General features: G+C 29.5%; 1 protein-coding gene across 2 annotated transcripts in view; it reads right to left on the reverse strand.

Moving 5' to 3' along the window:
* Cad74A (cadherin 74A) overlaps positions 1 to 6,805 on the reverse strand; it is a 138,739-nt gene extending 131,934 nt beyond the window's left edge. For both annotated transcript variants that reach the window (XM_087160531.1, XM_087160530.1), the window contains exon 1: positions 6,642 to 6,805. The gene's annotated coding sequence lies outside the window, so the exon portion shown is untranslated. The remainder of the gene's footprint in view (positions 1 to 6,641) is intronic.
* Positions 6,806 to 19,353: the final 12,548 nt, after the last annotated feature.

The following is a 19,353-nucleotide window of genomic DNA, read 5'->3' on the forward strand; positions in this document are numbered from 1 at the left end:
GGCAAATTTGATTTTATCAGTAATAAATAACAATTATGAATTAAAAACGACTACGGATGAAAATAGAGTCATAATTTTGGATCCCGAAATTACTTTATAAATGCTGATGGGTCATTCGAAATATTTGCATCTCTTATTTAAAGTTATTTACATAAAAGTCATTAGATTAAGGTCATTATAAAAAGAGGTGATATAAAGTCATTGTTTAATCAGCGTATTATTTGCATCCACGAGTGACACATAACCAAGTTTTTATCTTTCCTCATTTCTCTCCATTCACCGCAATTAAACAGAAAATATCTGCTTTGTTATTGGACAGATCGAACTTAGCTATCGTGCTGTTAAGTGACGAAAAACGTTTGTTTCAGTTGAATCAGAAAACGGACACTGGTTTTTCGAAAAAATCAACTAGTTCGATCGAATTTTGTTTTATTTACATAAAGATGTAAAAGACGATGCGTTAGCTCTCCAATAGACAAGAAGATTTCACCTTCACTCAAGACCACAGAATTCCTGAGGAGCATTTCTCAATATCACATGACCATTTAGAATCAGTTGTTACCCGAGGGCATATTGAAGAAGTGAGGTGTTCGCATCACCCCATATCATCTCTGTATAGTCCTCCTAATCTTTCGTGGTGAGGCTTTTGAAATGTTGGCAAAATTACCAAAAATTCTGAAAGCCTTGGTCTTTGAATGTCATCAACTCTGTAAAATATTTTACAAAAAGCGTAGTACGTATACCGTAATATGAATTTGATGACTTATATATCGCCTATTTACCAAGAATACTAAATTGTTATAATTAATAAATTTAATTATTCTGGTCGTTACATATTTAATTATTATTATTATATCCAATTCAGTAAAGCCAATGTGTATAAAAATAAGAACATAATTTTGTTTGTAGGGAATACCGGGAAAAGAATTTTAATGTTAATATCAGTATAAAAAAATATCGGTTATTACCCTCTCCTGAGCCATGGTGACTCAGGGGATAGAGCGCTCGCTCCTCAATGAGGTTAACCGAGTTCGTTCTCAGCGATGACTGGTAGATACGAATTCCGCACAGACCACAGTGCTGACGGGAAATATCCTCAATGGTAGACTGATCATGGGTTAATGTCTCCTGGTCACCAGGCTAACCACGAAAGGTTTAGTGGTTTTCCTCACCATGTAACGCAAATGCGGGTCAGTTCCATCAAAAAGTCCTCCAGGAAGGCGAAATTTCTTCCAATAGACTTGATCCAGGAGTTCCCTTATCTTCTGAATCGGGTTCAAAATTACAAGGCTTCGGATTTGAACATTGGTAGTTGTAAACTCAGAATTGAGTCTGCTGTTCAACGCCGGTTGTAAAATAAAATAAAATAAAATATTATAATCCCCGACTTGACCAGTATTCCCAACATTGATGTTTTACTCAATCCATCCTGATGGGATATTGAAATATCTTACAAATACTTAAATATCTATTAATCAAATCAGACCGGAGCGTATGTTTCAAACATTTACCAAAGCGTGACCTTCTGATTGTTGACATTCCCCGATGAAAGTCAATAATCACCCATTTCCACCCTTCACATTGATTTAAAATTTTCGTATCTTAATATCTCAATACCACATTATTTTATGAACATCAGCTTTTCTATAACAATATTGCAACATTTTATACTTCAGCAGAGATCGAAACTGCTCTGGACTCAACAAAATATTTTTAAAAACTGTAGAGAACTACACAATTGGTTAATTTTGTACATTCTTAAGATGATTCATTGCGGCTGTGTCACAATAAAGTGACGTATTGCATAAGCTTTAGAATTATTTAAAAGCAGTGGTGAAAACCTCTATAAATCGAATTCACTAAACCAAAATTCATAAATTAAAAGGCTACCACTTGAAAATATTTATCCGCTGTCCGTTGCGAGTTGGCATCTCGTTGTTCTTAAATTAGTTTAAATAGCATTTTACATTACTCAAAGTGTAAATTGATTTGTAGAATAAAAAAATATGCACGCTCGACGGCGTATTTTAGCGTTTATTATAAAGAATTTCTTAAAATATCACAGTGCACAAAAAAAAAAACTATTGAATTAGAAAACTTAATAACCATTTCAACTTTTTATTTTGTTCTACTATCAAAGTCAATTTTCTACTCTTTACAAAACAAACAAAAGCATTTAATATTTCTCGATATTTAACTCACAGAGGGGTTCAGTTTTTTAAAAAAATGTCGCCAGTTTAGAAAAATTCTATTACATAACTTACTTCCATAAAAATAAATCCGAAAAAAAGTTTTTATTTCCGGTCATCTTAAGAGTGGTAAAAATTGAAAGCAGTATTATTAGATAAGTTTGATTTATAGTTCACCGGTCAACATAAAAGATAGGCTGGTGGTTAAAAAGATTTTGCTCCATTTTATAATATGTAACACATTTGGTTCTTAATAGTAAATGTCAACTTACAACAGCTGTTCCCAAAAATAAATTACGAAACCCTATAATTCTGTGGAAATGTCACATTAGTAATATTTTTTCTAGTGGCTGCAAAACTTGTACTTTACTATATGATTCTTGGTATAGTAGATGTGATTTAAAATATTTTTTCCTAACACTGCATATAAATAAATTAAAAGCTCTCTCGTTTATTTTAATTAATGCTTGGTCTTATGAATGTCAGAAATGTCATCTTGCTCCATTTTATGGTAATATTTTTTCTAGTGGCTGCAAAATTTATACTTTACCATATGATTCTTGGCATAGTAAATCTGATTTAAGATATTTTTTTCCTAACACTACATATAAACAAATTAAAAGCTCGTTATAAGCTGCATACCACTAAATTAAAAGCTCTCTCGTTTATTTTAATTAATGCTTGGACTTATCAATATCAGAAAGGTCAAAATTTTGCTCCATTTTATGGTAATATTTTTTCCATTGGCTGTAAAACTTATACTTATGATTCTGGGAGCAGTAAATGCAGGGCTGCCAACTTTCTACGCATTTTGTGGAACTTTGTCCTCATGGTAGCTAAGTTTATGTATTAATGTATTATTTTTTATGCATTTATACTTGTTTTCCACACCACTACACATAAATTATTTAAAAACTCATATGCAAAGCCACTTTGATATACCTCTATCGTGGTGAGGCTCTTTAAATCAGGGCTGAAAACCCTTATATAGCAAGACATTTCACTTTAGCATTTTTTTTTTTAAAAAAATAATATATCTGTAACTATCAAGATTTCTTTTTCATAATTTCAGTCTATATATAAAACTGCTTATTTTCCAAGGATAACGTAGATATTGTTGAATAGTTTTAAAAAGAATAAGTTAACTCCTCCCGAAAACTAGTTATAACTGAAATGGTTTAACTACCAGCCTTTCCTCTTTTCCGTCTCGCTTTCACCCCTGCTTTAAATGCTGTCAGAATTACCAAAAATTCTGAAAGCATTGGTAATAAAATGTATACCACTTTATAAAATATTTTACAAAAATCTTAGTAGTTGTCAGGTTTGAGTAAATGTGACTAAAAATATTTTTTCCCAACACTATATATAAATAAATTAAAAGCTTGTGTAAAACACTTGTTCAGTAGAATTGTTTCGGGAAGAATTGTGTAAAATATTAGCATAATTCTTTAAAACCCTTCAACCCTTTGTTCTTAATTCTTTACAACTTTATTAAATCTTTTGTAGTAAGCGAAGCAGTTGGTCTCCCTGAAATTATAAATGTATAGTTAAGAACTGAGCTGCATTGTAAAAATGTAAAAAGTCTGTTTCAAAGATGAACTACTGCTTTAAAAAATAATTTTAATATTAAGTTTAAAAAATTCTGAGTATTAAGTATAAATTGCCTTCTATTTTATAAAACGAAGTAGTTTGACCAATTTACATAATTTTAATTGATAGGTAGAGATTATATAAATCTCATGGAAGAAAAATTAAAAATACTTTTGAAAGTAATTGTACCACTTTTATAAACGTATGAAGAAAAAAAATTTAGTTTATTAATTATCTACAGTTTAGTAAATAACCATCGAAACTAAATTGTGTATGATATCTGGAATTAACCTTCGTTCACCTTTAGTTGACCGAAAATTGGTCAAAATTCTTCTCCAGTGATAGAATGCTCTCTTTTCGAATGATTTAAAATATTATGCCAAAAAAATTTAATTGCGGGTAAAAATAAAATAAAAAACAAGAAATTATAAGAAGTTGCCAACCCAATAGCAACTAATACAATAGTAGAAAGCTGTGAATGAGCTCTTTCGGTCGCCTCTATTTTACACGCCTCAATTGTTATCAGACGAAGGAGGAAAAATATTCCACAAGAAAAAAAAAAGGATTATTTTCAGAAATGTGCTAATCCCGGCTAATGGGAGGCAAAGTGTATATTTGACTTAGCAATTTGCTTCGTAATTTCCCTCAAAGTCGATGCATTCTAATTGATATTTAGCCTCAAATAACACTAACCCACTAGTGAAAATAGCAGTCCATCTGTTTGTATTTATGTAAGAAGTTTAGTGTATAATCTTTTTTTTTTTCTCAATTTTAATTCTCAACAGTTGAGCAATTTTTTAGAAGATCATGCTGCCCTGCCAATTACTACGCTTTTTGCTAAATATTATATTGAGTAGTGGACATTTAAAAACCAAAGCCATCAGAATTTCTGGTAATTTTGTCAACTTTATACGATTTTCGTAAAAATTTATTCTAGTGGTAGCCGAGTTAATGTTTTAATGTATATTTTTTATTCATTCAAACTTATTTTTCACGCCACTCCTTATAAATGAATTAAAAGTTCATATGCAACGTCACTTCTGTCCACTTCTTTGGTGGCGAGGCTGTTTATATGCTGCCAGCTGCTAAGCTTTTTGCAAAAAATATTTTATAGGATGGTAGACATTTAAAAACCAAAGCTTTCATAATTTTTGGTAATTTCGCCGACCTTTTGAAAAACTGACCACGAAAGAGCTGGAGCTGTGAACTTTTAAATCAATGTAGTGGTGTGGAAAATAAGTATAAATTACTAAAAAGTAATACATTTAAACATAAACACGAAAATAAATATTTACAAAAAGCGTAGAAACTTGGCAGCTTTGAGCATGCCAAAAAGGTAACTAATTACATATTTACACATTTTTTTTTATTACAGTGAAACGTTAAAAGTTGACCACTTGTCTACGACCGCTGGTTCCCACATTTTTTTGTTTCAGTAAGCCTAAGCAATCACCCTCCTTTTAATGGAACCCCTAATTCCTAAATAAAGTTCACTAGCGATTGCAACACTTTGACCAAATAGACAACTAAACATTTTGAATTCACTACTAATCATTTTGAAAACATTTCATTCGAAAAAAGAGAATTTTCATCGTTTCATTATTAAAAGTTCAAAAATTATATCTTTCGTCATAAAATTGAATTCGCAGGATTGGAGTGGGTTCTTGATTGGGAGTGTTGAATTAGAAAATAAATTTTTTAAATGACTGTAGTTATAAAGAGATGAAATTACAAAATAAATTTTAAATGACTAATTATACAGAGATGAAATACGAAAATAATTTTTTCAAATGACCATAGTTATAAAGAGATGAAATTACAAAATAAATTTTTCAAATGACTATAGTTATATAAAGATGAAATTAGTTTTCAAATGACTATAATTATACAGAGATGAAATTAAAAAATAACATTTTAAAATGACTATCGTTATACAAAGATGAAAATAGAAAATAAATTTTTCAAAGGACTCTTCATTATACAGAGATGAAATTCGAAAAAAAAATTCTTCTCAAATGTCAATAGTTATATAGAGATTAAGTTATAAAATAACTTTTTCAAATAACTATAGTTATACAGAGATGAAATTAGAAAGCAACTTTTTCAAATGACCTTAGTTGCACAAGATGAAATTAGGAAATAAATTTTTCAAATGATTTTAGTTATAAAGAGGCGAAAGTAAAAAAGTACTTTTTTTAAATGACTAAAAGTAAAAAAATTTGTAGGTTTGGAAATTGAAATAAAATTTGAATGCCTATCGAAATTGATGAAGGAAAGTGGTGAGAAACCATCACTCTGGTTTTTCTAGAAAAACAAAAAATTATTCGACTTTTCCGTCAATTTTGCAAATTTTTATTAGATTTTTTTTAATTTATATATTTTAAACTTTCTTTATTCGTTATTTTTTGTTATTTCGTTGAAACTAAGATGGAGTAAGAAACTGACACATTTATTTAGTGTTTGTATTTTGTAATGATGGTTATTTATTTTAGCATTAAATTACATCATGAATTTAAACTGAATGGGAAAACTTACTTAAAATTTAATTATAATTTAAAGAACTTTTAACCTTATGCAGTTAGAAACTAAAGTTTTTTAAACACTTCTATACGTTAATCTGGAACAACAAAAAAATAAATACATCAAATCAATTTTTAACATTATCCAACTAAAAGATTTACCACTACAACACTGGAAATCAAAGCCGTTATCACGAAGACGAGAAGGGGGGTTTAAAAGTAAAAGAAGAGAAATAACCCATCATAATAAATCGTAACGCCGGCGTTACATCACTCGCGTTCATTGATTTTCAAGTTTACAATTGTACTTTTCTCGTTAAAAAGATAATTAAAAGTATCCTACCTTTTAGATGAATTAAGAAATAATCCTAATAATCCAAAATCTAAACACACACAGAGAGTAATCCTTTGATTTGAATCGCACTTTGAAACCTTGAAGGGAGCAGCCAGGTGAGCTGACACTTGTGTTGTGGGCCGCCTCAAGGAATACAGTCGTTGGCCCTTCTCACCTGAAACAGGTTTTCCTGAGGTTGAGGAGGGGGCGATCTTCTATAAACGCAATGCAAGTTAGAGGTTGTATAACTTATTTTGTTCTTCAATAAGATTGAAAGCAATCAGTGTGGGACGGAACGAAAAAATAACACTTCTTTTAATTTCAGTTTTCCTTTATTTCGGAAAAGTTGTGTACAGTAGAATGTGGAAAAAATATAACACTTTTTTTTTAATGTAACATAATGTTTTAAATTTCTCCTTAACCTTTTCAATACGAGAGAGTCATCTATGCATTCTCAGGTCGACGACAATCAGGGTAGATAAGATAAAACTGGTAGCAAAACTATTTTTAAAGCAATTTGTGGGTTGGGTCATAATAATTAGCTTTATTTAATTGACCACACATTTGTTCAAATTAAAAATTATATAGTAACACTTTTAACAACTCTATGCTATTGACAAAATACTTTATAGAGTTGCAACCTTTTAAAAACCAAAGCTATATCAGGATGATTGGTAATTTTGCCAACATTTTAAGAGCTTCACCATGCAATAGCTAGAACAAAAGTGACGTTGGATATGAGTTTTTAAATCATTTATGTGTAGTGGTGACGAAAATAAGTTTAAATGAATAAAAAATAATTCATTAAAGCCTAAACATGGCTACCACTAGAATAATGACAAACATGAATTAGATGTGTTAGATTTAAAGTAAAAGCAAAAATAAGTCTGTCAAATTAGGCATACAAATCAGACTTAAGCTACCACTTTTTATTTTATTTTCCCATCATTTCTGATTCCGTACAAATACATTTGTGATACTTTGCCACCATAATGATGCATAATACAAAATGTTTTCATACACTGTATACTATTTGCATGATGTATGGGTTTTTTTAAAAAAATCAAAAGAATCAGATTTGTTTGATTTAAATCGGATTTTTTTTATTTAAATCAGATTTTTTTGATTTTTATTCAAATACACTGTAAGAATTTTAATTTATGATAAAAAAAAACCATAAATGTTTAATCAAAATTAACTTAATATTAAAAATATATTGTAACAATATTTTAGAAGCTCTAACTAAAATAATTTTTTCATCATAATACATCTGGCTTTGAATGCATAGCAACCATTTTGAAACAAATGCATGATTAAAATTTAAAGACTAGATGAAATAGAGAATTTAAAGAATACTTCAGGGGTCTGTCTGGGTTTTTCTGAGAGGTACCTATTTTGTGAAAACTAAAAATTATATTAAAAAATCAGCACAAATATAGTAAAAATATGGATTTATCGTTTCTTATGAGACACAAAAATAAAATTTTAAGAAAAAGTATTTTGTGCAATTATTCTATCGTTTTTCCTAAAGATGAATTTGTAAAGGCATCGTTAAAAGGAAGTAAATTTGGCTTGGACAGACCACTGTACTTCAACTACTAGAACTAAGTTCCAGTTAGCAAACCAAAACTTTAATTTATAATTGTGATTTTTTTTTTCTCTTGATTTTTAAAATGACAAAATAAATGTAGCAGACTGTGTTTATAAATGTAGTCATTCATGAAAAAATAAATAAATATTTAATCTATGTATTTTTATATTAAAATATTCATTTTTAATTCTATATCAAAATAGATAAGTTAAGCTAAAAAAAAAATTAGAAAACCTATGTACTCATTGGAATTTTTTTCCGCAAAATTTCTTTATAGAAAATCAGATAACATCAAAGATACTGTAAACATATTATGAGAAAAAATACCAGTTAATAACCCTACTGCTTCAAATAGACTTTGATAGAGTTTGAAAGGGAAGAACGACACTATATTAAGAAAAAAACATCTGAATTAATCAGCCTTTTCTTTTTCTATTTTTGGCATATTAGGGGAATTTCTTTTTAATATAACCTCAAGTTTCAAAAATACAAATTTTCCACCAATAAAATATGATGTAGATTTTAATTCACGCTTTTTCATTCAAAAGGTAGAATTTTAATTAACATTATTTGTATTATTTTTTTGAAAAAAAATCCACGTTTATTAATTACTTTCTACAGCTACATCACGTTTATTTTAGATGCTACGCATCTTTACGTTATGTTAGTGTGATTAACGCTACAAAAACAAAGCTACAAGCACGCTGTTTATAGCTGTTAAATGTTGTTTTCTGTTTAAGCCTATACCTTCGAACTAAAAACATGGACATGGAAAAAATTTGAAGAAGAATGCGAATAAGAACAAAATTGGCGACATTTCGAAATGAATCGCATGATCTCACAACCACTATTTCATTCAGTAAATAAATAAATTCATTGGTATTTTTGTTTAATAATAAGGTTGTCTAATTGTCCTTTAAAAACTAGATAAATTTTTGCTATTCTAAAATTATAAATTATACTTATATTTCAACTATTCAACTTAGTTAAAAAGAAATTAAATAATCAATAGAAATAATAATTTTCTTTTAAAATATAAATAATAAGCTGTATCCTTTATCGCTGAATTCAACAAAATATATAATCTACTTAGTTTCTCCGCAGTTTTACGTAAACCAAAGCATTTTGAATCGTAAGCCACAACTTTAAAATAGTCTAACATCTATTGTAAACGTCTGACTCACAAGGGAAACTAGGGAAGTGTGACTCGTCAATTTTGAACTAAACTAGTAGGATGTATGCCTTATGAAGAATAATTTTAGGGGGCAACATTCGTTTCGGCCCATAGAGGGTCCTATGAGAGATAAAAAATAATTAAGTATGCAGAAAAATCGGTATTTCATTACTTCAATGCAGACTATTAGTTATTGTAATTATCTCATACTCCAATTAATTTTGTGCTACTTTCACGTACAATATAATACATATTTATTGTCAAAATTGATTTCGAAAATTTTATATATCTGTAGTTTTTCAGAAAAAAAAATTAAAAAAAATTGGCATTTTTTAAAAAAAAAAAAATTTAACATCAAATTTTTAAATTTTTTTTTTTCAAAAAATTTTCAAATATTAAAACTAGTAAACAGTAATAAATTTCATTTATATGAGAGTCGAAATATAATACGCATTTTCCCAAACTGATGGAATTTTTTCATATTTAATGTGTATCCAAAAATGTGATTTATTAAAAAAAAAATTTTTTTTTCATATTGTTAGATCTTGCAAAAAAATCTGAAATAATTTATGTGATTGCATTGTATTGACTATGTATGCTAGTTTTTTAAAAGGCACAGCATGACATTAGTACTAAAACGTGGTGATTTATATAAGCCTACGAATTATTTAGAAATAGTGGTGAATAAAAATCTACCAAATTGAATTTATTAAGCCAAGAATTACAATTGATAAACTACCACTTTAAAATATATATTTGCTGTCCGGAGCAAGGGAGCATGCTCAATAACTTGAAATCTTACGTACGGGAGCATTCGTAAGCTAACGTAAATTTGCGAACTCTCCCTATTTTCGTTCGAAAATAGTACATAACTATAGTATATAGTACATTGCAAGAGTAAATGGCTATCACAAATGTATTAAATGCTGAGGGTTTGTATCATACTATTAATTACCACTAGTAGATTTCAAAGATAAAACCCTGGTAAAAATATCTGTAATAAAAATAAGTGTTCATTACTAACACCCCATTTATTAGAGCATTTATTAACTAAATTAGATAAATTTTGTAAAATATTTAATTGCTTAATTTTTTGTTTACTGTATTCTTAGTAGCTTACACTTTTTCTAACAAAATTTAAGAAAAATAAACTAATGCTTTAACATATTTTCAGAGTTTCTTTTTTATTTTAAAATATTGATTACATATTTGAAATATTATTAAACAGTTATGAGATGGTTACATATGAAATTACATTGATGTCTTTCATTTTTTTTTTTTTTTTTTTCAACCTATTTATATCTTACGAGCGGGTCACTTACAAATATGTTTTTGATATTTTTACTATCCCAACTAAGGTTTAAAAAGTGGTAAGAAAACAACCTCGTTTCCGATCTCCTACCTTTTTTTTTTTAAAAAAAAGTGTTGAGATGTTGTTGTTAATTTACGTCACACTAGAGCTGCACAATGGGCCATCGGCGACGGTCTGGGAAACATCCCGGAGGATGATCCGAAGACATGCCATCACAATTTTGATCCTCTGCGGAGGGGATAGCACCCCCGCTTCTGTAGCCCGACGACCTGCGCGCGAAGTCGAGCACTGTTGAGATGTAGCAGCTGTAATTTCTTTTTTGAAAAAAGTTGCCTACAATCAGAATATTCGTTGAAAATATCTAAGAGAAAATACGTGTTTAGAAAAAATAAATAAAAAATGTGATAGAAAAAATTTTTCGTTTTTATAATTCATTTTGATAAAAGAAAATAGTTCTGTCTACTATAATATATTGATAATGCAGTGTTCCCGCTGTCTTTGAAAAATTTTAGTATTGGTAGGAAATTTAGGTTAATGCTAGAATATATTTCTTACTTTAATATACCACTGTATTGTTAAGTAGCTTAGATAGCTGGAATTTTCATGCATATATACTTTCTTTGCAAAACAATATTAAGTGCTGGTTAAACAAAAATTAAAATATCGACATTTGTTTTATTTTCGTTACCACTTTTTAAAATTTTCAAGGCCCGCGGGAGTCATGTAATAGTAATATAATATATTTGTCATGTAACAGAACTAAATTCAGTCCTATTACTGCATTCTTCGTTGGTGACATGGCATATCCCTCTCAACACTCTTAGTGTTAGCCCACTACACACACAAAATAACTTACACAGATAAACACCACAATTTATTGGAACCGCGGTACGCGAGTAACGCTAAGGTGTCGCTTCCGTGAAACTAATAATGTGATAACTTTAGTGCGATGAGCAACCCAGAATAAATCGGAACCGGGACGCCTAGGGTCATCTCTCTAACAAAGATACAGACGATTTAGTAATTATTTACTGATTCATTACTATTATTTCATTATCTATATTACTTTTTCTTTACGCTTATTGCTTTGTAGCTATCTCTTATATCCCCGAAATTTAATCTCGATTACTCTCCCATATTTTTCGTATCATTATTTTTGTGTACCAATTGCAACTTTATTAATTTTTATTATAATTATTCGATCTTACTATATGACTAACCCAGTTATCACGACTCTTTGTACTTTTCTTGAACCCTTTTATTTCCTCATCCTGATTCCGCTTGCGTTGAGCTTCGCTGCAACTTTTTAATACCTGAAGTGAGTTGGCAACAAAAAAAAGATTGGTATAATCAATCATGTGCTATCAGTGATGACTTAGGAGCGTTCGCCTTCTGATGAGGTGAGCCAGGTTCGAATCCCAGCGATGACCTGTAGATACGAATTCCACTTCCGGTTCGCAAAGACCCCAGAGCTGACGTAAAATATCCTCAGTGATAGACGGATCATAGGTTAGAGTCCCCTTGCCGCCAGGATAACCATGGGAGGTTTTCGTCATTTCCCTCTCCATGTAACGCAAATGCGGGTTAGTTCCATCAAAAAGTCCTCCACGAAGGTAAATTTCTCCCAGAACCTGATACAGGAGTTCCCTTGTCTTCTGGATTGGGTTCAAAATGACAAAGATACGGAGTTAAGCATGAGTAGTCGTAAAGCTTAAACATTGGGTTGGCTGTTCAACGACGGTTATAAAATAAAATAAAATCATACGCTATTACGTTTTGTTGATACTATTTATTTTTCATCTATAGACCGCTTTTGTAGTTGATTATTATTGATCAATGGAAGACTAAAAACTTTTTTAAAAAAAAGAGTTAAATTATTGAATTTTGAAATTTGGCGATATGACGACTTCAACACGCTTTGAGTCCGAATTATTGGACGGATTTAAATTTCTTCAATAGTGTGAGAATACCGGAAGAATGAGATGAAGAAAAAAAAGAAGAAAAAAAACGCTTGAATAGCAACATAAAAATACTCGTTCCTTGCGTGACATTCAAAGACCAGTTTAGATCTTTATTTTAATTTTATTTTTCTTCATCGTATAGCAGCTATTTCAGCCTTTAGGCTCCAACTCTCTTCCAGGTGTATTCTAAGCATTTTTTCTTTTTCTTTTTTCAGTTACGGAACCCTAAACAAACAAACTTCTTTTGGCGGAACCCTGACAATTAAAGAAAAGTAAATGATCAGCTGTGAAAATACTAACGAAAAAAAGATATTTTTAAATAAATTCAGAAACATAAAATGTCAAGAAGGAAAATTTTTCATTGTTTCTTACTATTTATAAAAATCTAATGATGGTATCGTAGTTTTCCATTGTTGTCAATAACTACATCTTTATTGACTGGAAAATCACGTGGTAGAATCCAGTTTTCCCACATTCATTTTCATGTTGTTTTGGCTGTTATCAGTGTAAAGTTAATGTAAGTCATAAATGTATTGTTTCCCAATAAATATTTTTGTATCCTTATTTACCTGTACTGTTATTATTACGTTTTTGATTTTGTTTGTTTTCTTAATTAAAAGTTTAAGAGAATTTTTTTGTCATTATTTTTATAACGTAATTCTTGGTTAAAGTTTAAGATAAAGTTATTTATATCGGAGTCTGATCTTATTAACCATTTTAAAGCAATTATTTTTTGGTGCGAATTACATTAAATATACTATTATGAATGACAGTTAAAGAGATTATTTAAATTATTTAGAACTTAAACTTTCAGCTTCATGCACAAAGTGATGAAAGCAAAAATTTTATTTAAAATATACATCCGTCTGTTTGGCAAGCAAAAATATTAAATTACAATTGTGATATTTCAACTGTTTTATGCCAAGAAGTAGCAAGTATTGCGAAGCGATCATATGGGTTGGTGAGCGTCAGCGAGTCGGAGGCTTATCGCTCTAGCACACAGCCGGATTATACCTTTCGTAGGCCCTAGGCATAGCCGTTTTTCGGCCCTCCCCTCTTTTCAAAATATATGCTAAAATTTTCGACATTTTGCGTAGTTTGGAATTCGACAGCATAATACAAGATTTCGTTGAATCCAAAAATCGCAAAAAAGTAATATATTAGATCATAAGATTCTGCAAAATAATTTATTACCGAAAAATATTATATTTTTATTTGTATCTTCATAATTTTGTGCAAAATACACTTGTTGTTTTTAAAGCTAAATTACTTTTGTCAACAAATTTTTTTCTCCCAAGTTTTTCGTAGGCCCCTGAATTTCGTAGGCCCTAGGCACGTGCCTAGTGTGCCTATAGGTTAATCCGGCCCTGCTCTAGCAGAAAAATAGAGTAGTGTTCTGTAAAACATTTTAATTCACATGACTGAGAAATATTAGAAAAATAGCCTTAAGAATTAAAAAAGGTATAAACAAACAAAAAAATTTCTCATACGCTTTTATAAGAACAGCTTCATTTAAAAAATACTAATATAATTAGGCAAACGCTTTCCATTATAATTTCTGCTTGGCGCGACCCACATCTGGAACAACAGAATTTATTTCCATGATTTCAGAGGGCGATGAAACTGTCAGCTCTTAATCGATCAAACATGGCGGTACCTTAACAATGAAAGAAAATACACAACCTGATTGGCCATTAAACAAAACAATAATAATAGAAGGCTTTGAGCTGAGGGTCTTCTATAGACATGTTAATCAATGAAGGGCGGTGAAGCTTGACCATTTCGTTGTTTATAAAGAAGCTTTATAAGAGAGATGGCTTGTTATGGAATGTTATCTTTATGGCGAGGTTACTAAGGTTCAACATCTTTAGACCTTAGTGTAAACCGTTATTTTGATATTGAACCTATTGTAATGAAAGTATGCAACACAAAGCCTTGTATGATTACGTAAGAAAACAATTGTTATAGGATGTAATTAGTTTCATAAAAGATAGCACCCATAACTCATTTACAACAAGCTTACTTTTTAAAAAAAGTGGCTCCTTTTTTTTAAAAAGAAAAAGTAAAAGGTGTAACAGAAATGTTTCATAATTGATATTTATTTTTAAGAAACGAGATATAACAACGAGTGCGGCGCATTAAAAAACCGGTATTAAGACAAATTTCCAAAGAACCGTCAAAATATACAAAACAATATCAAAGATACGAAGACTGTACGCTTATAACGAATTAAAAATCATTAGTCTTCCGCTATTGTTACTTAATTTTTTTTTTAATGGGGAAATACATTATTTGCTATTTAAGTGAGCAATATTAATCGAAAAAAATTGAAACAAAAATTTTGGCGAATGATTTTTTCCGTTAAGAGGAAATTTAAAATTACGTCAAAATGAATTTTTTCTGAACAAATCAGTATTTCTTATTCGAATACTGCAATTTTCGGTAAATGCTCCGCATGGCCAATTAGAATTGAGTCCAAATATTATAAGCTTGAAACAACCTCTGTGAGAAAAATTTTTTTTATAAAAAATAGATAATACATTCCAAAATTGGAGAATACTTTTGATATTTGGTTAATTTACTGACTAATAATTTGAAATCCTTGGCGCTAGAATGTCGGTATATGCATATACACATGACATCCGCACTGTGACGGCCGTATGACATCTGATATCAACAGTAATATATACCACCTAATACCAACTGATACTGATCGTTTACTGATACCAACGGTATCCGTGGGCCGAATTTCCACTCTATTGACATCATGATATTCATATTAATGACAACAGGACCGTATGGTATCAACACTAATATAATGATATACACAAGGCCGGATTTACGTATAAGCTAAATAAGCTGTAGCTTGGGGCCCCGAGATGGCAAGGGCCCCCAGATCTCACTTTCCTTTTCTTTTTAAAGAGGTTTTATTCGGAGCTGGGGCCTCTGAAGCCCAAAATGCATTTTTTTTTCTTCTTTTTTACATTGTCGGACGTTTTTCAAAATCTAATCGAAGTGTTTGCAAATATAAAATAATTGTTACTCTTCGCTTTTCTAACCAAAAGAGCAATAAAACGCTCTTCTGACTGATGAAATATCACCGCCTTTGCAACTACCACCCACAGAGTTGTCAAATAGGCACCTCATTTACACTGGCGGAAAATCTTTTAGCTTCTTTAAATTGCTTTGGGAATTTTTGTCTTACCTCTGACTTCGGATATCCACAGAAATACCCTTTTTTCTGATTTCTAGTCATAAATTGCTTGGAACAAAAAATTTCTAGGGCTGTAAATAGGGGGGGGGGTCACTCTGTCTTGAGTTTTCTGTTGTGTCATATTGTCGTTAAAGTGGTCCTCGTTCAATCCTAATTTTTCTTTTTTACAAAATTTAGATATCTTTTCTAATTTATCATGAAAGCTTTTTTTCCCTTTAATTATCCAAAAAGGTTTCAACTAGCCTAATTGTTTAATTTACTTAATTATTGTAATTGATTTTTTGTTATTTTTCAAACTACTCGTACATGAATCCATGAAGGCCGAATTTCTATATCAAAATTTTCTCAGGATATTAAGAAGGCATAATTTTTTCACCTTTGGACGGAAGAAAATGTTTTTATTACATCAACTTTGTTTGTGGTTCAGGAAAAAAATATGAAAGGTGTGCACAGTTTTTTATTTATACATTTCCTTAACCTAATAAATTTCAAAGTTGAAATTATTAATTATCTAATAGTTTATAATATTTGCCCTCTGTTCACATCGATATGTTTTTTACTTAAATTAGAAACTTTGTCAAATTAAAAAATATGTTTCATAAATAATTTTTAAGAGCTAAGAACTGGGTCAAACCTTCTTACTAAAGAGTAATTTGTTCTACTTTGTTTTGAAGGATGAGTATCCAACAAAGCAATTAATAAGTGTCTAAAAAATTCGATAATTTTGTTTAAAGAAACATCAAATCTAATAGAATAGTTGCTTACTGAGGAAGAGTAAGAAATCTGAATCAACATTGTTAAAATGAATATTAAGGTTGATCCAGTAATTAAAATTATATGGAAAGAAATATATGGTATTTATTTATTTAGTTTTTTTAAAAATATTTTTTGATTTTTTTGTTTATTTTTTTAAATAGTAGGCCACTATTCAATTCCCTCTTCGACAAGCCTATCTGCCAAAATTCTTCATTTGGTCAATTCTGGATGAAATTGAGATAGCAGATGTGATTTTGTTTCAATTTTACTGATAGATTGTAATTTTGCTTGATAGAACATCGAAACCAAGTGATCATCAGCAAAACAAATGCTTAAATATGAAGAAAAAAAATTTTTCAAACCTCCTGCATGACCCAATTTTCCATGTTTTCCCTAAATATGAAATATATTTCATTTGTAATATTATATTTCGTACACAAAATTAATTTATTTAGTTAGCTTATGATTTAAAACTTCGTTGTCATTAGAAGGGATCATATTACCTTTTAAACAATTTTAGCATTAATAAATTATTTAAAAATAAAAAAAATTTTGATCAAAAGGTAGAAAAGTTTTTGATTTGTTTAAAAGGTAATTTTGCCCCATCATGCGATCATGAGACTGTTTCATATCTGTTCCTATGGATCAGAATTCCTTTTTATTTTACTTTAAAATTGTACAAATGACATATTTAGTGCTTTCATGTATGCTGCAGTTTCAAATAGGACTTTAAAATACTTAAAAAATGACTGAAATTGCCAATTCAAAAAACAATTAACTAATATTTTTGAATATGAATTTAAATAACTCCATATGTTTGGTTTTGCTATAGCATTTTATATTATTTCATTATTTAAAGCGGACAGTTGCGTGTGGTTGTGAGTATGCTGAAGTAAAAGAGGCATCCCAAATTTTTACTCTTTGTTCAAAATGTTCTAATGAGGATTTTAAAATGTGTTTCTGTTGTAACTTTTTTTCCTTCTTCAAAAAAGGCGTGCTCTAAAAGTAAGGTTCTACATTCTAGTTTTATCACAATCACATTTGACAATCAAGTAATATTATCAAATTTTTTGATAATTTAATGCTAATATTGAACAATAAAAAATAATGACAGTTTACTTCAGGTTTATAGAAATAGAATTGAACTCTTAAGGGCCCCGTCATTTTCAGTAGCTTAGGGCCCCACCAAGCTTAAATCCGGCTCTGGCTATACATGAGTCCAAATCTCAATATTATTTATTATATTGGTATTACAATTTGCATATAATTATAAAAGTAATATATTTAAGACTTATAATATATGAATTATAATATATGAATTAATTGTAGAGAAATAGATTTTTAAATATATTTTTGTTTAAAATTTACCCTTCATTAACAAAAATGTGCAGTACGTTAAATAAAAAACAGACCACCCTTAATAATTTTTGATCTAATGATCGGATCTTCACGTTCTAGGACTCATTTTTAACAATTTGAGGGGGCAACATCAAACAGACGATAATAAGGGCAGACGATATTTTAAGTAACGAAATCAGACACAAAAACGTACTTTCTCTGAAAAAAACATGCTTTTTTTTAAAACGGATTCGGTTTTCTGACCCCAAAAATATAAGGGATACCCCCCAATCTGGGAAATAGGGTCCCCATAATTTGATGATTCAAAGTTCGAACCCTTTAATGTTAATTTTACTTTTTGCGTATTTTGTGATATCTCGAAAACGTTATAAGCGAATCGAAAAAATTTTGCACAAAATTATAAAATCCTTTTACCTTAAGATTATTCCACGAAAAAATGAATTTTATAAATATTTATTACTACTTAATATTTTTTATTATTTTATTTAATAATAGTTGAAACCTTCTTGAATTGTAAGGTATAATGTTTTTTTACATCATTTTAAAGTGTGTAGTTTTACATGGCAAAATACAAAATTTGAATAAAATTGGTTGAATAGTTCCTGATTAATCGAATTTTAAAGTAGTTGTTTATCTTTAAGTCATATATTTTGCCATCTAAAATTACATACTTTAAAATGATGTGAAAAATTTTATACCGCACTGTTCAACAAAAAATTTTCAACTCATATTAAATAAAATAATAAAAAATTATAAATATTTACTAAAAGTTATTTTAGGCTTGAAATTATCTTTGGATAAATGAATTTTGTAATTGAGTGCATAAATTTTTAATTCTCTTAAAAAGTTTTCGAGGTATGCAAGGACAGTTCCCTGGTTGCGTGTCTAAGAAAAAGCAACGAAATATCTAGCAAGTGGATTAGCCCCGCCTACTATATTCTTCTGAAATGTCTATTCTGTGCATAAATAAGAAAACCAGAATTAGAACCAACGCAATCGATAAATTTTCTAATTATGGATACACAATAAATAAATATAATTTATGAAACCCCTTTTTAAATTGGCCAATATAATTAAAAACCATTCACTAACACATCAGGTAGTTATTTGACTGTTGCAACATAATGAAAACGCATTTTACGAGCAGTGTTCTAAAAGTCTTTATTTAAACATCCTTGTGATCAATTTTATTTATTAAGTTATTTTATCTTATTTACCTTAATTTTTTTATTTTATCTACCTAAGCGAAAAACTTATTTTCAAAATGTTAAAATAATAACAAATAAATAAGTACCACTATATTTGTTCATACATTTATTCTACTATATATATAAAAGAGCTGATAGGAAAGGGT

This window comes from Parasteatoda tepidariorum, chromosome 4, assembly GCF_982258835.1.
Source record: "Parasteatoda tepidariorum strain Cologne lab strain chromosome 4, Ptep-v5.0, whole genome shotgun sequence".
Taxonomy (NCBI): Eukaryota; Metazoa; Arthropoda; class Arachnida; order Araneae; family Theridiidae; genus Parasteatoda; species Parasteatoda tepidariorum.